The 27,533-nt window shown below is 43.1% G+C and overlaps 1 long non-coding RNA gene across 1 annotated transcript; it reads left to right on the top strand.

Annotated features, from left to right (window-relative positions):
- LOC136639856 (uncharacterized) lies at positions 1-22,224 on the top strand. Its single transcript, XR_010793737.1, has 5 exons — positions 1-353; positions 3,997-4,197; positions 7,111-7,202; positions 13,681-13,891; positions 14,834-22,224. It is a non-coding gene; the product is annotated as an uncharacterized lncRNA (long non-coding RNA).
- The last annotated feature ends 5,309 nt before the right edge of the window (positions 22,225-27,533 follow it).

The raw sequence follows: 27,533 nt of genomic DNA, 5'->3' as shown, positions 1-27,533 counted from the left end.
AGGGACGCTGTCACGAAGGCGCTGGCAAACCACGCCACCCGTGATTCAGCCTCCTTGCCTCAAACCCAATCAACAAAAGGCAGACGTGGTGTGAGAGGATTAGCTTGTTTGATTAGGCAAAGAGAGTGTCTGGAATGAGGGGGAAGAGGGGATAAAAATAAAGAGCTCTGGAAAAAGAGCAAGAGATCTTGCACCAAGCCCAGCCCTCGTCTCTCTTATTCATCTCTATTTGAGATCCCATATTCTGTATTCATCTCTATTGAGATCCCACATCTGGTGACCCCGACGTGATCCCAGAACCCAACTTACCTCGACTGGAACAGTCTTCGGTATACCTCAGCTTCGGCTCCCTGGTAAGTATGGGGGATTCCTTGTCAAAGGAACAGAGCGAGCATGCTCAAGAATTATATAAATTGGTCAAACAGACCGGCGAGGGCTCAGCTTCAGTGCAAGATCTTCGAGATCTTGTCAGGGAATTGGACACCTCTTGTTCATGGTATCCGAAACGAGGCAGTCTTCTGACTGCGGATTGGGGGAGGCTGGGGAAAAATCTGCAGGCAGAACCCCGGATCCCCATTGCTCTAATTTTAACCTGGAAAAAGGTATATAAAGCTCTGTGCCAACTTAATCCACCTGATAATATGCTTTTGAAAGGTACTCTCCCCTCTGCTACAGGGCCACCCCTATATCCAATACTCCTTCCAGCAGCGCCAACCCTCGAAATAATTAAATCGCCTCCCGTGCCTAGTGCTCCTTCGGAGCCGCCGCGGTGGTCTCAAATAGCCGCCCGCACAGCAGGCACCCTAGATCTGGCCGACCACTGGGAATCCCATGCCTTTTTTCCTCTAGAAAAGAAAGAACCTCCAGAAACTACCCCTCACAGGCAGGCTTCAGTCATGGAAGGCATGGCCAGAGAGACCCTGGAATCAGGAGATTTAAAAGCAGAAAAAAATTCAATGATCTGCCCTGCAGGGGCTGGCCAGAACACACAGGGACAAGCCATCCGAGTAGATCAGTTTCTTAATGAAACAGACAAGCAAGTGCAATTAGGAAACCCTTAACCCACTATCCCATTCCATGTTAATTAATAAATATCCAAAACTCATAATGCATCATTTTATGGAAGATATATTGATAGCAGGTCCCCAATTAAATTCTTCTCTCCTGCAAGACCTATCTAAAAATTTACAACAGTTTGGTCTTCACATAGCACCAGAAAAGGTACAGCAACAAGTTCCTTATTTGTATCTAGGGCATAAAGTATTAACAACTTATGCTGCGCCTGCAACCCCAGAATTAAAAATCTCCCAATGCCTGACTTTAGTATAATTACAGCAGTTACTGGGACATATTACTGGGGTGGTGGTGGACAGGTCGATGAAAGTGTCGACCCAATGTGCGGTGGCAGTGAAGAAGGCCAATTCTATGCTTGGGATCATTAGGAAGGGTATTGAGAACAAAACAGCTAGTATTATAATGCCGTTGTACAAATCTATGGTAAGGCCACACCTGGAGTATTGTGTCCAGTTCTGGTCGCCGCATCTCAAAAAAGACATAGTGGAAATGGAAAAGGTGCAAAAGAGAGCAACTAAGATGATTACGGGGCTGGGGCACCTTCCTTATGAGGAAAGGCTACGGCGTTTGGGCCTCTTCAGCCTAGAAAAGAGACGCCTGAGGGGGGACATGATTGAGACATACAAAATTATGCAGGGGATGGACAGAGTGGATAGGGAGATGCTCTTTACACTCTCACATAATACCAGAACCAGGGGACATCCACTAAAATTGAGTGTTGGGCGGGTTAGGACAGACAAAAGAAAATATTTCTTTACTCAGTGTGTGGTCGGTCTGTGGAACTCCTTGCCACAGGATGTGGTGCTGGCGTCTAGCCTAGACGCCTTTAAAAGGGGATTGGACGAGTTTCTGGAGGAAAAATCCATTATGGGGTACAAGCCATGATGTGTATGCGCAACCTCCTGATTTTAGGAATGGGTTAAGTCAGAATGCCAGATGTAGGGGAGGGCACCAGGATGAGGTCTCTTGTTATCTGGTGTGCTCCCTGGGGCATTTGGTGGGCCGCTGTGAGATACAGGAAGCTGGACTAGATGGGCCTATGGCCTGATCCAGTGGGGCTGTTCTTATGTTCTTATATTCATTAGGTATGTATTTTAAGCTTCCCACACAACTATTAAAGCCAGTATTTGACCACCTTAAAGAGGGCCAAGACCCCGCAAAGCAAATCACCCTCTCTCCAGAAGCTTGTAATTCCATACAAGAAATATAACAAATCATGAGACACTAATTTGTAGATTGGCTCCCATCTTTTGTGGCTAGTAATTCTACTCTCTGACCCATACACCCACCTTTGTAGCTTAAAACAGAAACTCAGATATACATTCTTGAATGGCTTTGTCAGTCAGCCAACCCATCCAGGAATGTGTTATCTTATCAGAAGGCTATCACTGCTCTCATTCGAAAGGGGCCAGAAAGAGCAGTGAGGCTCCAAGGCAAGGCTGTAGTAAAAATTAAATTGCCTTTTACCAAAAAATGAAAACCTTCATTTGTGGGAAATTTCCACTTCTTATCAGATTATCGTGTTGGAGCAAAGACTAAACCATGTGTATGTTTAAGGCATTTTAAAACCTATTAAAAGGTCTTAATAACATTTTTGTTTCTTTGATGCTAAGTTAATAGATCCTACTGGCCATTGGAACTCTTTGCCACTGTAGCCAGCAACAGAAGTTTGAATAATAACTTAGTGTTTCCTTAAAACTTTCTAGGTTTCTCATGTATGCAAGGCAAAAAGCCAATGCATGGTTCCTAAGGAAAAGAAAAGCAGAAGGACCTCTCCTAATCTTTGTGCCTCAGAGCATGCACAGAGTGCAAAATATCAGCAATCTTTTGTTTTAACCCTTTTTGTTTCAACAAGAAAGAACAGGAAAAGAAAACATTTGCTCTCAAGTGAAGGACTAAAGATTACTAAACCTTGTTTCTTTTACAGGACATATGTACACATTTTATTTTGCTTGATATAGCAACTTTTTGTTTCAGCAGCAAGTAAGGACAAAGAAAAGAAAAAAGCATTTGTCCTCCAGAGGACAAATTTACTTAATCTCAATTTCCTTTACAGGAATAAGCAGTGATCCTATATCTGTATTTTTAATACTAATGAAGTATTTCTTTTCTAATGGAAAAATTGTCATGACAAATTCTTTTAATTCTACTTATGTTCTCTGCTTATATACATATAAATACTAAAATGTTCTATATGTTCTTTGGATGTGTGTGTGTGGTATGAAAGAAGCGCTTTGTCTGTCTTTGTTCTTGTTTGTCTTTGACTTATAGTGAAGTCTATCTGAAGTCCACATGACTTCCTTTCTGTAATAGGCCTGATATTCGTTGCAACAATTTTTTATTATTTTTGTATATTGAGCTCATTATCATTTTTGGTACCATGATTTTTTTTTTCTATCTGCTTTTAAAACCAATGTGTTTTCTTTTCACACACACCCCCATCACCAAAGATGGAAGAAACATGCAGAATTTGCTTCAAGACTGGACCCAACCTTATTTTGTAGCCCACATCGTAATCACAACCCCCTTCCAAGGCTCTTATCTAAAGGACAAAGCTGATCAGACTCTCAGGAGCCTCCCTATTTCATCAGTGAACTCCCTCCCTGTTCTCTGATCCAATAGCTAGTCACTCAGGGAAGATGGTAAACAATTTTCCATCCCTTTTTCACAAGTGCAAACACAAATTATTAAAACCTTTTTATTAAAACAAAAAAGGGAGATATGAGACTATTTGGGCTAATACATATTTAGGAAACACTCTATACTTTATCATATTCTATACTTTATTATATACTTAAAATTTTTAACATTAAATGCAGAAAGGTTTACTCCTAATGAAAGACATGAAGGAGTCAGGAAACCATTACCCAGCCCCATTGGTAACTTGGGGGCGAGGCTATGCTGTTATGCTTACTCCTACAGGAATGCTTTAGGTACCAGCGCAGTGTGTGCAGCCAGCCAAAGATGTCACCAGGGCCTGGAGAATCCGATCCCCAATTTCCAGATGACCTACCCCCAATTTCCAGATGAGTCCAGCTGGGACTACAGGAGCAGCCAAGGAACAGACAGCCAGCCAAAAGACCCAGACAGGAAGCTCATCCCCTAACCTGGGGAGATCTGAAGGTGCTGACACTCTAACACTCCACAGTGATTGTGATTCAAATGTAAAATTGTTAAGCAAAGCTGAGTATGTTTCACTGGCAGCCTCCCTAGTAGTAATCCTAGCATTGGTGGTGGACAACTCAAGACAATTGCACAAATACAACAAGATGTAAACTTTGGTGGATTTTGGGATTGGCTTACAGGATGGCTGCCGGACTTTGCATGGCTTGGACAGACTTTTGGGCATGGGATTTTTTGGGATGGTTGTTCTGATCATTATCTGTTGTTTTATTCAATGTATCCCCTCCTTGTGTCAATGTATCCCTTCAGTTGTGTCTTTAGCAGCCAGTTTAGTAGGCGTCCCTGGCCTTGCAGTGAATAATGCAAAAACTATAGGCCAGATGGCCTGTTTGTTAGCAAAAACCATCAACGCCACTTCTACAGCCATTGTTCTCTTAGCAAAAGAACAGCACGAACTTCACCATGCTATTCTAGATAACCGAGCTGCTATTGTGAAGCAGTAAAAGATATGTGTTGTTTTAACCTAACAGACAATAGCAACCGAATTCAACAACAAATTAACAAACTTAAGAGCTATGCGCAGAGCATACATCAAGACCTGCATCCCTGCATGGTAGGATGCCCTTTGGTCTTGGCTTCCCACTGGCCTGCTTCGTACCTTAGTACAATATGGTGCACTAATTTGTATTGTTTTAATCATAGGATGTTGTTTTGTACAATGTATTCCTAATTTGTTAGCCCTCTGTATCCCTTATTGTCGGCCGAAAGCCTTAGTGCCCACTCAACGCCAGATGTATTATGCATATCAATGCCTTAAAACAAGAAAGGGGGAGATGTAGGGACGCTGTCACGAAGGCGCTGGCAAACCACGCCACCCGTGATTCAGCCTCCTTGCCTCAAACCCAATCAACAAAAGGCAGACGTGGTGTGAGAGGATTAGCTTGTTTGATTAGGCAAAGAGAGTGTCTGGAATGAGGGGGAAGAGGGGATAAAAATAAAGAGCTCTGGAAAAAGAGCAAGAGATCTTGCACCAAGCCCAGCCCTCGTCTCTCTTATTCATCTCTATTTGAGATCCCATATTCTGTATTCATCTCTATTGAGATCCCACAACAAGATTTTTTTTCTCATTAATTTGATGAATTATGAATGTAGGCATACATTGCATATAACTGCTGAATTTGCACATAGTACACTCTCTAATTTGCATTAGAGCAATGCACGAATTATATATAGCACATACTTCATGCATGTCAGGACTAATCACAGCTTCTTATAATCCTGTTAAGAAATGTGGCTGTCCTGATTTCTTTGAATTGGTCTATCACTGTGTTTTTCATTGACAGTCTTGCCTGATGAGAAATGATGTACTTGACAAAAGAATGTAATGGATCTCAATGATTGTGGATTTTTTTTCTGAATGGGCAATTTACTTGCAGGGGTGGAGCCTGGGACCCATGATTTGCAGGTGTGTGTGAGACAAAGTTAGATTTGTAATTTGCACTGAGAGGCAGAAAAAGCTGTAAATTAGCTGAAATGGAAGCATCCTGGGTGTTCTCTTTGGAGACCTGTTGCAAGATTCATGGATGTGCTGTCTGCTTTGCCCCCACAATGTTCCTCTTATATGTTTGTCAGTAAAGCAAATACTACAGTGGCACCTGAAGTCTTCAGGGCTCCTTCCTCCAAAGGAAACTAACAACCCAATCCTACCTAACTCTCTGTGTGGCGATGCACCAGCACACAAACACTGCAGTTGTCCTGCAGTGGTGCCAGCAGAGGCTGCTTTGCGACTGCTGTAAAGCAACCTCCACAACTTACATTCTTCTTTTCTGCTATGTCTGGTGCCAGCTGGCTGCTACCCTCCCTGCCACCCCTTCAGAAGGCAGGAAGGGTAGGAAAAGGAGAGAGTAGAAATTTGCCACTTCATATCTCTCCATTTCCTTACTCCCTTCCCCACTCTCTCTACCCTTTGAAAGGGCAGCACGTAGCTGGGGAGGAGAACAGCAGTGGACAGTAGTAGCATCCCAGTGGTGGCCATTGGTTTACAACTGCCTATTAGGTGAGTGGTCCAGTTGCTCCTCCCCAGTGGGCTGCCCTGGACTGGCAGCACATTTGGGTTCAAGTAGAGGGCTGGCCCTATTAACTGCAGTGGTTTTCTTTTCTCATACTATAGCACCAAACTGCCCCCCCCCCCAAGCTGGAGCCTGTGTTTGCAAAGAAAACAACTGCTGGAAATTGTGCTAGTTTGGGTACCTGTTTCTCTTTTTAATAAAATAATTTACCAGTAAACAAATAATGAACATTGGTACCAGGAAAGTCTAGTTTTCAGTTGCTCTCTAACCTTTGCATTTTAAGGATTTGCAAGTCAGCAAGATGGTAATGTAGGTCAATGGAGCATATATGCAAAGGCAAAATTAATTTGTCTTTCAATTAACAGCACTCCCCACTGCTCTGAATGGTATTCTTAATGAGAACAGCTGACCTCAGTCAGACACTGTCATTCACAAGGACATCAGAAGAGCCCTGCTGGTCCATCTAATCCAGCATCCTGCTTCCCACAATAGCCAGTTGTATATCTTAGTAAGCTCACATGCAGGGTCTGTTGGGACCAGTCCCTTTCTACGGTTGCTTCCCCTTAGCGACTGGTACTCCACAAGAGACGCTGCTTGGGAAGAAGCACAGTCCATGTAACCATCATAACTAACAGCCATTGGCAGATTTGTTCTGATGTAAACTAGGTCTGACAGTCATTCCTAAGGGGAGCCTGAGAATTATAGTCCTCTGGTAGGATGAGATGCAGCCATGGATCTCTGAGAGGATTTTCAGCATCTCTCCCAAATTATGGTTCCTGGTATAGTTTGGTTGAAGCTGTGACAGTTAAAGTGTTACAAAACCTGCTGTCAATTCATTTTGTAGGTATGCCCTAATTAGATGTACAAGGCAGAATGAGAGCTGGTTCACATGGTCAGGTGGCACCATGTGACTGTGTAACAGCTGCTTGGAGGCAGGTGAGTATCATACATGCCAGGAGCTACCTCTGTGTGTTCACAGCTGCACTGCATGGCCAGAATCCAGAACAGTTCACGCGGCTGGTCTGCTCACACGCAGGGACTTTTCAGCTTCTTGTTCAAGTGTCAGCCCCCCTGCTCCTGAAAAGCCCTCTTTTAGGCTTTTGGGGGAACGTCCTGAGGGGCTCCCCAGAAGGCACAAGGGCTATCAGCAAAAGGAATTTTTGCCTCTCCCTGTGTGCCAGCTGTGCACTTATGCATGTGTGTGCATCATGCAGTGCTGGCTTCCACCCTATGTGAATCCATATACCCATCATTATCCTACTGAGAAAACACAGAGAGAAAAGTCCATAATACAGCAGCAAGGGCACACAAAATGTATAAATACATCAACATCTAAAGAGCCCTACGAAGGTCATGCTTAGAGATTCACTTTGTGTGACCCTTTATATTCCAATCCATAGCTTTCAGGATCACCAAATGGTGCTTTAAGTTAACGTTTCCTAGGTCTAAAAAATGATTGGAGTGACATCCCCCTGACAACAGAGTCTCTCTCTCTCTCTCTCTCTCTCTCTCTCTCTCTCAATGTATTACTACTGCTTCAGGATTGTGATGAACAAATGTTTCAGTATGTTCTCTTTATTTTTTGATTGTTGAATAAAATGAGAAATTGGAAAAAAATAGAGGTGAAAAGTATTTGGGACTTGGCAAGAATTGGAAAATCAGAAAAGACATAAGGCAGTCCCCAAACCCTCTTCTTTAACACTGAGAATAAACCTGTTTTTCTGCTGGACCTGCTGATTTTCAGTTGAGCAGAATCATCAGGCACAAATCAATTTGTCAGGCTGGAAGCTTACATAAATCAGACTTTCTAAATAGTAACTAACACCTAGGACTGATTTAACCCAGGCCCTAAAATTCATTGCAGCTCTCAGAAACAGCACTTGCTGGAAGGAATCCTAAAGGAGGTGAGCTCAGCAGCAGCTGGAATTGGCAAACACTGTTGCATGACAGTTGGAATAGATTTACAATAAATAATCCAGTATTGTTAGGATGTATTTCATTTAAATTTTGTGCAGCATGTGTGCCTGTTAACACTGATGGAGTTGAGCTGTTCTTCATATGCAAAGATTATCAGTCTGATGATCCTTCCTTTGACCAATGACCCATGGGTCATGATCCCATGATGGCCCCAAAAGTCCTTAGGAGACCTTTGTACTATGCCCAAACCCATTTTTGACCATACATAAATGTGTAGTCACCAAACATAAATGTTTATGTTGCTAAAACTCTTAACTGAGGTTTGCACTGAAGAAAGCAATGAATGAATGAATGAATGAACATTTGAGTACATGTTTATCCTGCCTTTCTCCCATCATGGAATTCATAGGTGGTGTACAGAATTCCCACAAAGCACTGAGCTTGCCCAGATGTCATGGCACTGACCTTGCCCAGATATGCTTAGCTCTAACAAGTTTGCTTCTTTATGTGCCTTCAGGTCACTGTCAAATCTCTCTTGCAGCAATACATGCTTGAAACATCTCTACTGGTTTCCCTACTGGATTACCTGTGTAATTGTAGGCCGGTGCCATTTCATCAGCTGTCCATTGCATCTTTCACCATTGAGCATATTTAACAATATACAGTACAGTATGTTCTACTAGTTTTCTTATGCATTTGAGAATCAATATGCTCATTAATCAATATTACCATGGTTTTTTTTTGTTCGGGCTCTTTCCCCATAATGGAATTGTATCCATAGATACTCTTCCAGGGGAATTATGGGAACTGAAGCAGCTGGGTGTCTTGATGGCTAAAGGCTCTGTTATATAAGAAATTTATGTAGGAGTATAAGAATGCTATAATTGAGACTTAGACGTGCTCCTTGTCATCAGCTATAGGTAACTTTTTGTGGTAACTTCAGAAAAATGTAAGCTGCAGCCATCTAATGGTGGAAACAGATACTGAAAGGCATTGAAAGGCAGTTCAAGGGCCAAAAGTTACTTTTTGAAATCCACATCTCAGCAAAACATAAGGTTTAAAGCAAGAAGTGGACAGAAAGTGACCCTTTTAAGGTACCAACCAGCCTCTGATGGAGGGGTGGCAATGCAGGATGAGAGCAAGGCATGCCACGGGAGGGGGTTTAATGGTTGCCCCTCCATTTTCATGATGAAAATTGCTCCCCCTAGTGGCAGTTGTATCCCAAGAGGAAACATGTGGAAAATGAATAATAATAATAATAATAATAATAATAATAATACAGGTATTTATATACCGCCTTTCATGGTCTTCAGATTTCTCCTCAGACTTTATTTCAAGGCGGTTTACACAGGCAGGCTATACTAAATCCCTAAAGGGATTTTTACAATTGAAGAAGGTTCTGTCTTTCAAGAACTACAACATTTCAGATGGATCCTTTTATGATCTGGTATCGCATTCTGGCCTCCAGTTTCCTCCCATGCAAGCTGACAATCCTTCATATCTCACTTGAAGGGCGGCCAAAGAGCAGATGGAAAAACTTAGCTGGGCTTGTCAGCTGCTTCAAGGTCTAATGTAAATAAAATTATATTAATATCAGTGTATTGTCCCTGCTTTTAAAATAAACATACGCCATGGTCTGTAAACCATGCTCACGTAGAAGTCCAATTGATTTCAGTGGGGATTACTTCCAGGTAAGAATGCTCAGGATTACCAGTTATCTATTTTAAAATTAGTGTCAGGCTTAATAGTTTTTCTAATACGATGTGCTTTTCTTGTAGCCCAGTCAAACCACCAGTATACTTTGGTTCTTCTCTTCCAAATTATACACAAAGAGAACTATGAAAATAGTTTGCCAAGGCCGGAACAGTACAATTTGACTGGAAGGTACCAGCATCCGTTCTCCAGAGGGTGGTCATTGTGAAACTTAGAACTTGAACTTTTAAAATTAAAAATGTGTTGCTCTCAGAAAGTTCCGAGAATAAATATATGGGATTAATGTTCAAAATATTACTTTTGCTGAAGCATTCATGAGTTTTATTTCCTCAATTTGGACATTTTCCAAAGATTTAAAAAGTTTAGAAGCCATCAGCAGCCCTGGAATTTCAAGTCAAAGGCTGGTCAGTATTATTCTGGTTCAGCCCCTCAAAGCATTTGTGGGAACTGTGGTCAACAGTGTGCAGATTGTGCATTCCTATGATACCTTCATTATTGCTTTCTGCTTTCAAAAACAAATGAAATTCTTCTTAATAACATTCTTTTTGCTTGTTTAAGGACATGCAGCTATTAGATCACAGTAACTCGTGGGAGGGAGGAGTCTGAGTTTTCTCAGATCTTTTCCTTCTCAATATTATCTCATTAATTCTGGGACTGAGGGATAATTATGTGCATTATGATCATGCTTTCCCCCAGCTAATATTTTAATTGCTCGCCATTCCCATTCAAGGCTATGTGAGGGAATAAAAAGTCAAGAAGTCAGAATGAGTAATCTGAAGTAGCAGATGGTGAGCGCAGTGGTTGTGCCAAGCAAAGGGAATTAAGTCCCTCCCTACACACACAAGGAGCCCGACTGTCTCTGAATGCAAAGGAGAAGACTGTTCCGAGGGACAGATGCTGAATGAATCCCTTATTCTGTATAAATGTCAATAAAAGACTAAGCAGTCAGTAGCTGATCACAGGTGATCTGAATTATTCCAAGGGTTTATTTACTTTATATCATAGTGACTCAACCAACTTTGTTTCTTGGGCTGTGCCGTTTTCATAGCTCCGACAGAGTCAACTATGGAGCAAACAAGGTTTCCCAACATTTTGACTTACTTGCTGCATGCAGATTCAGTTCTGAGCCAGAGCACACTAGATTGTATTCAGACCTCTAGTGGACTACTTACGCCAGCTGAGCCTGCAAGTAATAGGGAAGTATTTGTAGCATAGAGACCCCATCTGGAAGAGTATGTTCAGTTTGGATTAGTTATGTTTAAGGATTAATGGCTCAACTCTATGGTGCCTCTGGGCCAGTACAGCAGCCGCTTCACTGGCTAAGGGCACAATCCTAACCTGGTCTACTCAGATGTAAGTCCTATTTTGTTCTTACAAACAGGGCTTACTCTCAGGAAAGTGTGGTTAGGATTGCAGCCTTAGACTATTGCAAATGTGCCATAAAGCATGTTGCAACAATGCACCATCTGGACCTGCCAGCAGGAAGACCAACACCTTCCACCATGGGCTAGTGCTGGACCCGATCCCATGGCATGGGTCCACATGGACCTGCACCAGCTATTTAGCTGTCACATGTCTCATTAGAGCCCCCTGCACTGTGGGTAAGGGAATGATACCCTTACCCTGCACTGTGGGTAAGGGAATGATAGTTCCCTTACCTAAAGAAGACTTCTACAATTGCCTCCACCATGGAAATCAGCAGTTACCATTTTGGCACCACTGCATTGATGGGGGGGGGGGAATAGTGGATAGGATTGGGCTGTTAGAGATGATGTGATTATGTGCTTCAGCTATTTCAGACAAGAGCCAGGGTGGTGTAGTAGTTTGGGAGGTAGACTTAGACCTGGAAGATCCAGGTTTGAATCCCCCCTCAGCCATGAAGCTTCCTGGGTGACCTTGGGCCTGTCACTTTCCCTCAGCCTCACCTACCTCACAGGGTTGTTGTGAGGACAAAAGGAGGAGAGTAGCTGTGTACACCGCCCTGAGCTCTTTGGAGGAATGGCGGTATAAAAATATAAATAAGATTTCAGAAAGATTGTGACAGTGAGCCCATAGGATTGGGCTTTGAAGCAGTTGTCTCAGATAGCTGCCTGGCAGGCACACCCACTTCTGTCCAGATACTCTTTCTTAGAAAACTTTCTTTACTATGATTTTTGGTAGAAATATAGCGTTATTGCACCTCTGTCACATTTTCTAACTTCATCTCTTTGCTCCAGTGGTAACAAAATTAGAGTCACTTTCTTAAAAGGTATCACAGCCTTTGTTTTCACAGCTCACAGTTTCTAGGCTGTTGCAATGTGCTTCCCACAGAGACTGGATGAATGACTAGCTCATACTGTTGGCCTCCATGAAGAGTGAAGCAGATGCTGAAAGAAATTCCAAGAGTTATAATAGGTTGGAGGCCATTGTCACAACACCACCTACCATGTTGATTTCTCTTTCAAATGCTTGCGCAGTAATACAACATTCATCATAGCTTAGTTGTGTGTTTTCCAGTTAGCCACTGTCTGGCGTGATGTTTGGCAGTGGTTGTGATTGCAGTTTTTCAGTTGTAGTTATTTGGCTGTGTTTTTTCCCCCCTGCTTGGTTTTGATTGATTATTTCATGTTATTTAATTGTGAGTCATCTTGGGTTGCCTTGATAGGCAAGAAAGGTGGGCTAGGTGAGTTTTAAAATAGATAAAATAAAATAGATCTTTCAAAATTTTAACAATAGCAGAAATGCCTGCCCCCCCCCCCCACTCCCCACCACCAAGCCTGGTGCCCCAGATAGCTGCCTGCTTCATCTCCTCCTAAATCCAGGCCAAGAACTGGAAAACATCAGAAGTGCAGTGATCAGAATGTTATAAACAAACACTTGCAACTCACTTCCTAGAGGAAGCTGAGACTCAGGACAGAAATTCACAAAAACTTTCCTTATTACTTTTGATGTGATGCCAAACCAGAAACAAGGAAATCTCAGTATATTTGAAAATTAGCTTTCACTGCCAAGGCTAAATCTGGTCCCAGATTTCAGGGAAAGACAAGGCCTTGCTTAATTTCCATATAGACAAGTAGAAAAAATAGGTTATATTTGGACCAAATTTTCCCCATGTTTTTCTGTATGTGCCATGCTTAAATAACTGTGTGACCCATCTTCAGAATGACTCTCACAATACTGTGCCTTACTGTGAGAATTTTGCGCACAAAGAGGATTGAAGGTTTTTTTTCTCTTTAACTTTAGACTTCTTTTCCAAACTAGGCCAATTTTATACAGCTTCTGAAATTTTCCTCTCTCCCAATTGACACAACCAGCCACATCTGTACTCTGTTACCAAATACAATACAGCTCAGTGCACTCTCAGACTCCCTACATATCTATGCCAAGGATGGTTTGGGAGATGTCTGGGAGAATGTTTTCAATTACTTATTGGAGCCTGTAAAGGAAAATAAATTGGAACTGATTTAGGTTGATTTACTACCCCTTCCGGGTCCATTCCATTATTCTACCCCCAGGAGCTCATTAGAGTCAACTCCTTTTGGAGCAAGTGCAGGCAGTTCAATGTTTTTATCTGCTGATGGAGCTTCACTTTTGTCACACTAGTTCTTCATAGCTGAACACAGTCTAAAAGTTTTTGATTGTACTACCCTAAGATTTTAACAAGACTTCCCCAGAGAGAGAATGGCTGATGTTTAATGTAACAAATCTCTGACATGTGCAGCTTACTATCACTAATAGGAATGTTATGCAACAAGGGGAAAATACTATGTATTTCAATGTGCACCTGTGTCCTTCATCTGTACAGGTGCACATCTCTGAAATGTACTAATGGCCCAACCAGGCAGGCAGTGCCAGCCATGAGGGTTGGCAGGGGGCACCCACTTTCATTCACCCACTCAACTTCACTGATCCTTCTCCCCCCACCTCCTGGACTGGAAAAAGGACAAGTGGGACACAACAGAACTGTGGAGGAGGAGAAAGCAATGTTGGAGAAGCAGAGGCTGCCACATAACCAGGTAAGAGGGGCAGCATTTGGCACACTGGCTCAGGCACCTGGTGCTCTGGGGCTGGCCCTGGAGATTCTTCCAAGTGTTTGAGGCATCTCCCCTATTTTGCTGAACTCACTGGCTCCCTTAACCCACATCTCAATCCTGGTGACCTAGTTGCTCATTGGAGGACATCCCCATCCCATTACCTTCCCACAAATACTCAGGTTATGCACCTGGGGGGATTTGACTGCTCCTCTTCTTTTTGTTATCATGTGGACAGACAAAAGAAAATATTTCTTTACTCAGCGTGTGGTTGGTCTGTGGAACTCCTTGCCACAGGATGTGGTGCTGGCGTCTAGCCTAGACGCCTTTAAAAGGGGATTGGACGAGTTTCTGGAGGAAAAATCCATTATGGGGTACAAGCCATGATGTGTATGCGCAACCTCCTGATTTTAGGAATGGGTTAAGTCAGAATGCCAGATGTAGGGGAGAGCACCAGGATGAGGTCTCTTGTTATCTGGTGTGCTCCCTGGGGCATTTGGTGGGCCGCTATGAGATACAGGAAGCTGGACTAGATGGGCCTATGGCCTGATCCAGTGGGGCTGTTCTTATGTTCTTATGTTCTTATGCCCTAGGATCAAGCACTCCCATTTTTGCTCCATGAGGTATGAAGGTACATTTCCCAATTCCCAACATGTTCCAAAGAGTCATGTTGCTTCTCAAATGACAGCCCTGTATTTCTGGACTCCAGTTGCATATCAATGGCACAGCAAGGTTATATGCTGTTGCACCCATATACCCAAGGAAAGACAATGTTCAGAAAAGGGGGATTGGAGTTAATTATTGATTCTTTCATTCTCTGTCTGGTTATAACCTTTCAGTACTTTAGCTGTGACGTGGGTTATACCAATTTGCTTAGAAGTAGACCCATATTAAATCCACTGATTTAGAATATGCATTTTCTTTCAGAATTCAGATTTGGTGTTGATGGGAGGAATAGCCCTGGTACAAACAACCTGACGGTTACATATTGCTGAGGCAAGACTTCATAAATGAAGGAGCATTTAAGGAATCTCCATGCTGCACGCATCGGGTTCCATATTTTATCCAAAGGTCAATGCAGCGTTTCCCTTCTTCAGTGCCATGGGACCTTTCCCAGATCTTCACACCTTTTGACTTTCAAGTATGAAGTAAGGCCTAGTCGCTTGTTTCAGTTCAGCTTTTGCTACCACTGTGTCATCCCCCCTTTCATTTCTGCTCTGGCAAATCCAAATGTGAACATGTGGGATCTCCAGCGGGGAAACACTTGTAACTTATGCATGAATTTTCACTGCAACTCTGATGTTTTCACAGCTGAACAAGCTAGTTACAAGTCGGCAGGCCATTTCCACTTTCCAGGCATGGCCACTGAATAGAGGCTTAGACAGTCTCACTGAGATCCTTCTGGTAATTATTATTATTAACAGTATTTATATACTGCTTTTCAACTAAAAGTTCACAACCCTGAGATCTCAGCAGTAAGTATGCCTGAGCCCAGTTTCTCTCCCTGTCATATACAGGAGGCATGCAGCTCCTCTCACTGATGTCATAAACCAGCTGACATTCTTGCTATGCTCCCTCTTGCCAGTTTTTTTCCAGCCACATCTGTTTACAGGTCACAAACACAGCTGCATTACATTCCACCTCTAGGGGGTATTCAACTTCTAGGGATACAAAGAATGATTCACCAAAGTATTGTTTTCACCCTTTGCTCATCAAATGGCTTACTCATGAGTAGTCCACTGAAGGCTTATTGGGACTACTCCAAGACTATGATGTAACAATTCCTTTAGACTTTAGACTTTAGTGACCCAGGCAAGTATGTTCTAGGAAACAATGCTGTGATAGATCATTAGGGTAGGGGGAAGCTTCACAACTGCTGCCTGGGCTATGAATGACTCACGGACTTCTTTTTCCAGCATTTGTAACACCACTGTGCCCCACCAACACATCCTTTCACTCCTCTCCATGCCTGTTTTAAAGAAGCATTTAGTAGTAATGTTATTATCCATCTGAAAACCTGCACTCATTTAAAATCTGCTGTTGCTGAAACTTTAGGATTCCAGTGGCTTTTAGCTCTGTTCAGTTTTGTTCCCTCCTTTGAGATTATTGTAATTGCTGTAGTAAATTGCTGTAGCAAAACCCATGAATTGTCCCACAAAAAGAGATCAAAAAGGTCCTTCTATTTCTGTCTCTGACAGCAGGCAATAGTGAGGCAATGGATGCTCTTTAACATGTCTAATTTTGCAGTGCTGTGCCAGTGGGGCCATTCCATTTGGGCACCAGCTGACAATCATCTTATGCCCCAGAATAGGAGGAATGAAAGCTCTTCCTGTTTACTGTCTAACTGCAAACATGTGGTGGCCCAGCACAGATTTCAGGATCTGGCACAGCAGAGTTCCACCAGTCCCACCCATCTCCCACCCTAAGTCATCATTAAGTGGCAGAAATCCTCCTGAGTTTCAGACAACAGCCTTTCCCTGCTGTTCCAATCCAAAATTCTAATCTTAGAATTTAGAACTCTACAGTAAATCTGCTTTATGATTTTGGGTGGGGAAGGTGAGGACTGAGTCAAGCCTTTTCCTAATTTGGAACTAATTCCAGAATGTATATCACAAAACAAGTTTAACATGATGCCTTTTTGCCCTGATAGCTACCTGGTTTGGGAAAATAATATGCAGAATATGCTAATTGCATGAGCTGTGTCCTTTTGGATCATTATTTATTTCCAAATTGTCCCGACACTAAGCAAATTATATTTGTCCCTATCACAGACACTGTCTTAGTGGCTTCTGGCTATGAGTCTGAGCTCTTGTTCTTGCTTGCTTGAATGTACTAAAAAAGGGGATCAAGCTACGCATTTGTCAAAATCAATCAATGGTCCTTCCTGGACTAACACTTTGGCCTAGAGAAGAATGACATTTTTAAACACTTCCTCAAGTAAAATAAACCCCACATGCATATAGACTATCAGCACTTTGGTGGAAAGGTAGCCTATCTATTTTCTTTCCCTCATGTGCTAACTTTCTGTTTGCAGTAATCTTTTCTTACTTTGTTTTCTCCTCTGAGTCTTCGCTCTGCCACACTGTTTTCAAGAAAAGCAGCAAAGTCAGTTGGAAGAAGGAAGTTGGGAGAAGCATCACCCCCTTCCTAAAAAGAAAGCGGATTGATGTGGTATAGTCCAGGAAGGAGACTGCCACATGATTCTGGTGAATGCATAATTCCACAACAGTGCTTCTCAATGGATAGTTATTAGGCTTTCTTAAATTGTCTCTCCTGAGAGATTTTATCCAAAGCCTTTCTGAAAATACATGAATAAATTATATTAGCCAGTATTCCTTCTGCTGTTTCACACTGCAGTTACTCTCAGAGAAGGCTCAGAGGTCAGAGGAGACAAATGTTTCTTGAACAAAATCTCAGCTGATTTCATCAGATCAAAACCATAACCAGATCATATTCTCGAAAGGCCGAAACACAACTGATGTGGTGAGGAGGGGAATACTCTGTTGCATACAAATCAGACACTTGCTTTTTGGAAAAAATCATGGTTGGAGAGAAATTGTTTCTCTGGGTACACGGTTTACTTCAGTAAGATATTGATGACCTCATAAGTCATGTCTGGCGGAGTCCCCAGCAAGTTATAAGGGCTGATCAATAACAAGGTGCAAATTAATGCAGTGGGAATTATTGCCTGTGCATACAAGCTCAGTCTGAATTTAGAAAGTTAGTATTGGACTAACTTGGTAAACTGAAGCAATGCACTTCTTCTAGCTGTGCATGTCAAAGAGATTGAAAGAATGAAGGCTATTGGGCCATAATGAAGGTGCTACCATTGGAAAACACAAGGAGAATGAAAAGAGGGTGTAAAATGGGGAGATTATAGAAAGGGGGTGAAACTTAAAGAATCAATATACAGGTTACATTTGAAACTTTTGGGAATGACCAATATGCAGTTGACATCCAAGTCAATATCACCATTCCATCCAATACTGGGGATGCTGTGGAAACTATGGATCACTGTCTGGAATCAATGAGTGACTGGATGAGGGCAAACAAGTGGAAATTAAATCCAGATAGAACAGAGCTGCTGTTTGTTTAGAGGCCTGTGATTCAGGTTTTGGACTATGAACAGGGTTTCACTCCCTTTGAGGAAGCGGGTTCACAGTTTGGCTGTCTTCCTAGATCCCATACTGCTCTTGCATCGCCAGGTGGCAGTGGTGGCCTGGGGGCCTTTGCCCAGCTTAGGCTGGTGTGCCAAATGCTTCCTTTCCCAACCTTGATATAAACTCTTGACTCCTGTAATGTGCTCTGTACAGAGATGCTCTTGACAACCATCCAGAAAGTACAGTTAGTGAAACACGAGGCTGCATGTGTGGTGATTTGGGCCAGGTGTTTTGGTTCCGTCAGGCTGCTGCTTTCCCAACTGCATTGGTTGCCAGTACATCTACAGATTGAATCAGAGCTCTTTCTATCTCAGAAGACAAAAATAAAATAAGTCTGTCAGTCTATAAAACGTCAGAAAGAAGTTGGATGCTCTAATAATGCATCAGTGTAGTTCAAGCCATCATAATACTCTTCTTAAGATCAACAGAAGGAATAGGTTACCAATTTCCCACACTCTTGCCAGAGGAGAATGCAGCTCTTAATAACCTGTAACAGAGGCAGTATTTAGTGCACACAATAATAAAAATAAAAACGCTTCCATTCTCACCTTCATTGTTTTCTTTGCAATCTCTTCCCCCTGGTAACAAACAGCTTCTAATTGAATTTTCCAATCATTTTCTAAATCAGTCAAAGTGGCCACTGAAGTTTCAACAGACCACTACGTTAAAGTTTACTTTTCGGATCATCGGCACAATAGGCTATAAAGACAGGTTTTTGCCTTCCTGTTTTCTATGTCCTGCTTTAAGTCAAGAAAGACACCTCTTACAGCCTGGGTTTCATCAGCAGATGTGGAGCCAATCTGCAAAGAGGAATTGCTGTTCGGTTTGGTGTCCTGGCTGAGAAAGGGGATACAATGGTGTCACTTCCTCCATCAGCCAAACTGTAACTATTTTGCAGGTATACTTTCCCCCTGACCATCCCTTGCTTCCTGTAGAAAGGGTCAGTGCCATGCTGAATATTAACATTATTATTTTTTTAAGTCTTTTTAAAAATAATTTCTGTTGGACCTTTTGATGTGAAAACCTTTCCCCCTTCTCATAGGTTCTTGCCATTTGCTCTGCTGCCACCCAATATATGGAACAGTTTGCCTCTGTCTGCCTGTCAAGCTGATTCCCCATTCTCCTTAAAAAATCTTCTCAAAACCCACAGCTTCTGCAATCTTTTCTGTGTCACCTTACCCTTTCCTAACCTGTCTGTTACCATTTGACCTTCTCCTTACTCACTTTCCCTATTCTTGCAGTAAACTCCTTAGTCCTGGGGACAGGCAGATCTGCAGCCTTCATAACCTATTTGCAAATTTCCCAGAAGCATCTGGCAGGATACAATTGCGAAGCGAATACTGAACTAGATGGACTTTTGGCATGATGCAAAAAGGCTCTTCTTATGCCATGTTATGCTCTTATTTTTATTAGACTGGCCTATTTAGATTGCAGGCTCTGAGTGGGAGCTATTTCTACCAATATGTTGTGTCTGAATAGATATTGTTATGGGTTTGAGTAAAAACTGCATGACTGGGGTCTGAGATTTGACCGAAGAACACTAATACTCTTTAATGGTCAGCAAATGTTTCTTTATGAGAATTGTTAGCAGATCATCTCTAGAATTGGGATTTTGATAGTTCAGATTTGGAAAAGCCATGAGAGTTTGGGCAAGGTGACATATCCCACCCCTGTGCCTAAGGTAAGTTTGCCAACCCAGACTGAAGCTATGAGTTGTCTTTTCCCACCATAATGAAATGACATTTACATCCCAATCTTATCCTCTCCCCCGCCCCAGCTATAGCTTGCAGACATACCAAAACAGGCAGCACTGTATGCTATGGTGGCGGAGACTTGGGAGAGGCAAGGGTCAATATTTTCCCTTACCCCTCTGTAATCCCCTCAATCACCTATGGGTCTCCTCAGACTTGTACCAGCTATATAGGCTCTGCTGCATCCTATGGGCTGGCTGAGGACTAGGCTAGGTAGCAAAGGTAAGTAAAGAAAAATGTCACTGACCTCTCCTGTCATAGCATTACTCAGATCTATGCTCGCTATGGTGTAGATCTATTAAGTCGAAGAGGCCCTGTCAAACCCAGGATGGAGGTTTCAGAAGTGTCTGCTGCTGAGACCCACTTCCATCCTGCCCTGTTCCGCCCCTGGCTCAGCCTGATCTTCCCCTGACTCGCTGCCACCATGGATATATTTCATATTTTTATCTACATCAACAACTGGTCTGCTTATGCTCATCCACCAGCCCAAGTAGCCAATTCACCTCACCTCATGGGTGGGCCAGTGCTGAAAGAGAGTCATTTCCTAGTGTTTGAAGGCATCGACAGAATGGGGTGACAATAGTTCTTTACAGTGCCCTGGTTTTTGCCAAAAGTAAAATGAGTTTGGGGAAATGGCTTTAGCTTAGAGTCAAAGCATATGTGTTTCATGTGTCCCTCATCTGCAACTCTGGAGAGCTGCCAATCTGAGCAGACAATACTAAGATTAACCAATAACCTGAAGCAGTATAAGGCAGGTGTTTATGTTCCTAACAACCCAATCCTATCCCCCACCAGTTTACACTATGCAGCTGCACTGCCGGAGCATGTGTCATATGCTGTGGGGGGCCAAGAGATAGTAAAAATATTTTTGGTGCACTATTCCCTATTATTGGAACTTTCCAACCTCCCTGCCTGCTAAAGCTTTTGTAATGTCTCAGGGCCCAATCCTATTCAAGTTTCCAGCATCGGTGCAGCTGCAATGCAGCCCTGAGGTAAGGGAACAAATGTTCCCGTACCTTCTGTGGCTGCCTCCCCACCACAGGATGTAGCACAAGCCCCATTGGCATGGCTGCACTGGCTCTGGAAAATTGGATAGGATTGGACCCTCAGCCTCCTAAAAGCAACTGAGGCACTTTCTAGCAGTGCTCATGTCTTTTTGGAATCCAGCACCATTACAGAAGGGCCACATGGCATCCCAGACAAGTACTGTGTGGATTTGCTGTCTTCATATCTGGGCTTCCCCAAAGACAAAGGATGCTGACCAGCACTTCTGCTGAGATTGGCACATGCCCACAGATTGGACAACCAAGTATGCCTGGCTAGGTAAAGGGGAGAATGACTGTGACCCTTCAGGTGGCTGATACTTTGACATCAGCAAACCTAGGTTTTTTAAGGGCAGACACAGAGCTGTCCTTGGTTGCTACCTCTGATTCATCACTGATGTGCTGTGTCTGCACATTAATGAATTATACATTGATACGTTATAATTGGAGCCTGTGAGTGATGATAAATGAGCTGCTGGGGAAATGCTCTGAACCTTTAACAGTAGCCAGTCATGTGCAAAATGTGAGTCAGCCGCTGAGAGCCTGTGTAGTGTGGTAGATAGAGTCTTGGGTTTGAACTCGTCTGAGTTTCAATCTCTGCTCAGCTACAAAGGTCACAGGGTAGCTTTGAGCCAGTCATTCTCTCTCAGCTTAACCTACCTTAGAAAGTGTTGTTGTAAGGATGAAATGGAGGGGGAAGAAAGGGGAAAAAAGCAAACAAAGCTCTGAACTTCCTGGAGTAAGAGTGGGATACAAACGTGACTACATTTCCCCTCAGTGCTATAATTTTCCCTCAGGTTCATCACACTCATGGGAGAAAAGGTGTGCCTTCTCCAGGCCTTCAGAATGCTTTCAGATATATCTGTCTGAATGGTGGACGTCTGTTGCACTGACTGATGTTCTCCTCAAAATTGTGAATTGGCATAGCATTTCATTGCTCCTATTACTGACAGATAAATTCTGAATTTTTCCTCTTGGGTATTAATGGCATTAATGAATTGTATGGATAAAGATAACTCAGACCATCTTAGAATGGGAAGACAACTGTAAATCAGACAGCCACTTGTAATGTGGCAGCTTTATTTGAATCACTCTCCTTGGGCGGATTATCAATTTTATTTGCCTTTTCCATCTTAAACTTTTATTGGGCTGCTCATGTGGAAAGATAGAGCAGAAGAGCCATATGTTTCAAGAATTTATCTATTTTTTATTGGCATCTCTCTCTCTCTCTCTCTCTCTCTCTCTCTCTCTCTCTCTGTGCATGCACACATGTTTTGTAATTCTCTGGTATGACAGACAGATGCTCATATTTTACCAGAATATTCTCAAATACCAATTCACCTTTAAGTGCTAAAAATAAATGTTACTCCCTTAGTTTATGAAAATGGCTTCCTCTGAACTGTTTCCAATTGCTTTGACACATTCAAACTTCCATTTAATTACCGCAAACAAAAATTAGCATCTTTCAAGAGGACATCTTACTTCTTTAATCACCATAGGGGAGGTACTTGAAGATTGGGAGGCTTCCCTAGCCTGGTTGGCTTAGGTCACGTACTGCAGAGGATCCGTGCCTTTCCATCAAGCCTTGAGAACTGGAAATCAGTTTCCTTTGGGTGAGAGTCTAAAATGGTACCATCCTGCCTCTTGCAGTTTACTATTTTATTGGTTTTCTGTCCTTTTTTTTTTTTTTAACTTGGATTTGTTAGTATTTACTGATTTGCAATGAGCCACTTTGGGGGGGGGGGTTGGCTTCTGGAGAGGTGAGATAAGCATATAAAAACAAACACTGGATCCCAGAAAGAGCACAGCATGCTGCAATATTTACTGCATTATTGTGGCTACAGGGGAGCAGGGAATCCCAGTATGACTGCAGAAGTATGTTACGGGAGAGGATGTTGGCCTCCATGCAGTTTTAGAGGTAACCTATCTCTGGTGTCTATGCCAAATGCATGGGAGTGGCAACAGGATATACAGGTATCACTGTCTTGAGTACTCCCTGGGACATCTTGTGGGCCACTGTGAGGTATAGGAAGCTGGCCTAGATAGGACCCTGTCTAATCCAGCAGGGCTCCTCTTAATCATATTCTGAGCCTCCTCACATCTCTCATATGGACAATTGACAATGAGCCATCACCATTCTGCTCCTCAGAACTCTTGAAAGAGAAAAAGCCAAAGAGAACATTTAGGACCCAGCTGTTCATCCTGTCGAGTGTTGGAGCTTGCTTTTTGATGAGAGAGGAGGAAGAAAAAGAATAGGAAGCATCTCCTGTGTTGCAGTCAAATATCTGGAATGCCCAAAGTAGTCCAAATTGAGCATGTAAGGCCTGCAATCTTTCCATTCTTCTCAGTGGGGGGAGGGAGGGAGGGCTGAATGGTTGATGAGAGGCTGATGGTTCTTGAGGAACTCAACAGTTTTGTCAGAGACATGTGACCACATAGGTCTCTGCAGGGCCCAGAATATTTCTTGTGTGACCTCCTCCTCATGCTATTCCTAGAGATGGAAATAGCCATCTGCTGGATTGCATCTGATGGAAGTAGCCACTTGCTGTGACATTAGTGTTCCGACAGCTAACCTTCTGCACCACCTATGTTCTGGGACTTCAATGAGCTCAAGTAAACATCCTGAAGACAGGACACCCTCTAAGGGGCAGTGTCGGGCTAGATGTGGTCACTTCTAGATCCCAGACCTTGCAAAACCCACATCTGCAAACCAACCCGGCAGTCTGAGCAATTAATTGAAACGCAGTACAGACCTCCTTGCCTTGCTGCACCTTGCCTGGTCTCTAACCTATTATTATTAAGAATATTTATATATTACTTTTTAACAAGCGTAATTCACAATGTGTTTTACACAGTAAAATAAATCAATAAATGATGCTATACCCAAAGGGCACACATTCTAAAAAAAAAAAAAATACAGAAGAGACACCAGCAATAGCTACTGGAAAGGACGCCATGCTGGGCTGGAGAGGTACAGTTGCTCTCCCACTACTAAAGATAAGAAGACCCCATTTTAAAAGATGCCAGTTACCAGGGATACAGCTACTGTTGTGTTCCCATAGCACTTGAGCCCAGCCCAGCCCTAACTATGCCTTTTGCCTCTAGCTTTCAGCCTGCAGACGTATCTGGTACTCAACCCCAGCCTGACTCTGACTATCTGGCTCTGGCCCCTTTTCTCTGTGATTATTCCACTGTGACCTGTCCTAATCATAGCCAAGGTGTAACATTCAGGAACTATTGGGCAAACATCCATATAATTATGCACCAGGTGGTGGTCTATTTTAACTGGGGCCATCTCCTGTAGTTTACTTTGAATAATAGTTAATCTACTCCCTTCAGCATCAGTTTGCCAGAAAGGCTCTTGACTATGAACTGTCAGCATCCTGTTCGATGTAGCATGTGGAAAAAGCTGGCAAATTCCTTTCTTATTCTCTCAATTAGCATCACATGAAATGATGACATAAAAAGATTCCTCTGTGAGTTTTTCCAAACAGAGGGCAGGCTGAATATTGTAGCAGCTGCAAATGTGATGTGTTCTAAAAACCCACTGTATGAAAACAACAGCAGTTTCAATTAGATGACCTACAAGGGACTTTTACGGTGGTTTAGAATTGATGTTGCTGTATCTCTCTGACCTGCGAAAGGTTCCTCAGCACAAGCACAGTGGGATGCAGTGGAAAAAGCTAATGAGATCCTGGTTGGCAAATGCCATGGTTTCAGACATGGAGGGCCATATTCTTTGTCCACTGTAATACTTGTAGTGTTGGAGTGCACCTCTGCAGCTCCAACACAAGGCTAGCTGATGTTCTCCAGAAAGGAGGGTGACATGGAGGTGAGAGAGAGAGAGAGAGAGAATTTTCAAAGTAGGTCCTCTCAGTGCCCTTTCCAAATGGCTTCAGGGTTCTCATGGGGATGGGGTTAACAACTCACAAAATTCTTCCTCCACTGGGCCCATTTGAATAACCCCTCAGCTCCATCACTGGTTCTCCTCCCTGAGGAGGCCAGCAGGTGCAAACCCTCAGCCTCAGAGCCTGGCTATCCTCTTCCTTGTTATCAATTGTGCACAGGTTTCCCAGGTTTCCCTCCATCCCTCCCACTCCTGTGACACCCAGCTTCAGTGCCCCTGCCATCAGGGATGCTATCCTGGCCATAGTGAGACACAAGGATTGCCCCTGTTCAGCTCCCATCATCCTGCTCAGCAATCCAGCCAGGTGGGGCGTTATTCAGCCAAGAATGGGGGTGGGGGAGGTTGACTCCTCTCCTGACAGAGTGTCCATTCCTGGACATCCAGTTCAATGTTTTAGAAAGTCTCCCAGTTGCTATTCAGCCCCAGCTGAAACCACAAACAAGTCAACTAGTAAAGCACACTGTTTGAGATTTCTCACTTCAGACACCACATTGCAATGTATTTTTCATCCATCCTCCTTCTACTGAAAATGGGTGCAAGAACTGAGCTGGTGCCTGAACATGAGTTTGAGCTTCAGAGAATATCATAAAAGCACATATCAAGTTTCACTGTGACCACTTAGTACTTGTGGAATAAACCACATTACAGCATGGTTCCTGGCCCCCTTCAAAACAAGTGCATGAGGCAAAGTGGGACTCAAATTTGAAATGTAGAATGAGGTGCTGAATATGCACACTGATTTACCAGGGCCACTAGAATAAGAATGGTAATTAGTTTAATTTGCCTGTATCCAATCTTAATAATGCACTGGCACTGCAGGAAGACTGAGGGAAAGAGACGTTTCTATACAGCAAGACTGCTGTTCTACTGCTACCGCATTGCAGTCCAAGTCCTGTAGCCCAGATATGAGGACTGTATTGGATATCAACACAGCCAGATTCCCAGACACAAAATTATCTTGTAAAGGGTTTATCAGATGGGATTAATTATCTTGTCAAAGTCAAACAAGGCACTAAAGAGAAAAATATGTCTCTGCTGGCTTTGATATACTAGCAGAGGTCTGGATTTCACTAAGTTTTTGGAAACAGAAGCTTCCATCTCTACTGAGAAGCCTATTGCAACTATTGTGTATGAGGTGCTTCTGTTATAAAACCTTTCACCAAGCAGTCTAGAATTACTCTATTACGCAGAAACACATATCAATTATGGCAAATCTGTTTGTTTATGATTTTCTCATCATCATTTATTACATTCTTAAGAACATAAGAACAGCCTCACTGGATCAGGCCATAGGCCCATCTAGTCCAGCTTCCTGTATCTCACAGCGGCCCACCAAATGCCCCAGGGAGCACACCAGATAACAAGAGACCTGCATCCTGGTGCCCTCCCTTGCATCTGGCATTCTGACATAACCCATTTCTAAAATCAGGAGGTTGCGCATACACATCATGGCTTGTACCCCATAATGGATTTTTCCTCCAGAAACTTGTCCAATCCCCTTTTAAAGGCATCCAGGCCAGTCGCCGTCACCACATCCTGTGGCAAAGAGTTCCATGTTTTCTGTCTCTTCCTGCAGTTCAAAACTGAATAAGTGTTGTTTCTTTCCTCACTTGTAGGTACAGTATTGGAGTGTTGTAAGTGCTGTGGTACCATTGCACTTGTACCAATAAGGCTAGGTAGATAGTGGTAGGGGGACACAGTAACGGACCTGCCCTGCTACGCACCCCCAGGGCAAAGGTCCGTAATGAGTTCGTCCTGCATCACATAGCCGCCACCACCACACTGCCCCCACCATTTGCTCAGTGCCATGGAGCCATGTGTGATGTTGGGGGCCTACTGGGAGAGCATTCTGAGGCTTCCCCGTGGACTTAAACAGTACTTCCGGAAACCTCCTCTGCATGTTGTTTGTTTACCCAGAGTACAATTCTCAGGTCTTTCTTCCTTCCAATTTTTGTTCTGACCCAGGGAGGGATCCTCGTATGCTATGTTCAAGCAAAAAAGAAGCAACATTCATACTCTGATAATTTTGAAAAGAGATATTTATGGAGAGATATGTCTATTTGATGTGTGTTTAAGGCAAGAGTATAGTTGCTCATTTGCAGTCTTAATAATATTTGTTATTATAAACACTGCTGTAACAGCTCCTTTTCTTGTAGTCTTCAGAGGATCATCATTCATGGGAATTGTGGCTGCAACTAGGCTGCTTAAATCACACTGTGGTCAATGGGATTTAAGCAGCCTGTTTGAAGGATTGTATGCAACCTTTATTTTTAAACAAATACCTTTGCTGATGCATTCCAATATAGGAAATTACTGTCACATAGAACAATCAAACACCCACATTTAGAGGTATGGCATTTTAACAGCTCAATCCTATGGTCCCTCCCCTCCCCCCCCCACAGATGCAGCACCATCAAAATGGTTACCGCTGCATCCTGAGTGTGGGGGGCAGTTGCAGAGGTCTCCTGTGGGTAAGGGGACATTCATTCTCTTTCCTGGGTGTAATCCTCCACAGCACAAAGGGATCTACTCAGTCCTGTGCTAGTGAAATCGCTGACAGAGGTCTGTGTGAACCTGTGCTGTGAGATAGAGTCTGAATCTGGGAAGGAGGCTAGGAGTTGGTGCCTGCCACTGCAGTTGAACCTGCCCCATTTCCAGAACTGATCTGCCTACCCTTCGCCCCATGGCCTTCCTGTTCTGCCCTCCCCCATCCCTGTTGCTACCTCATTCAGCCCTGTCCCCTTTCCTCCTTTCCCTAACCCATCC

This window comes from Tiliqua scincoides, chromosome 2, assembly GCF_035046505.1.
Source record: "Tiliqua scincoides isolate rTilSci1 chromosome 2, rTilSci1.hap2, whole genome shotgun sequence".
Classification (NCBI taxonomy): Eukaryota; Metazoa; Chordata; class Lepidosauria; order Squamata; family Scincidae; genus Tiliqua; species Tiliqua scincoides.
Note: the sequence above shows the minus strand (reverse complement) of the source record. Positions and strands in the feature narration are given on the sequence as shown.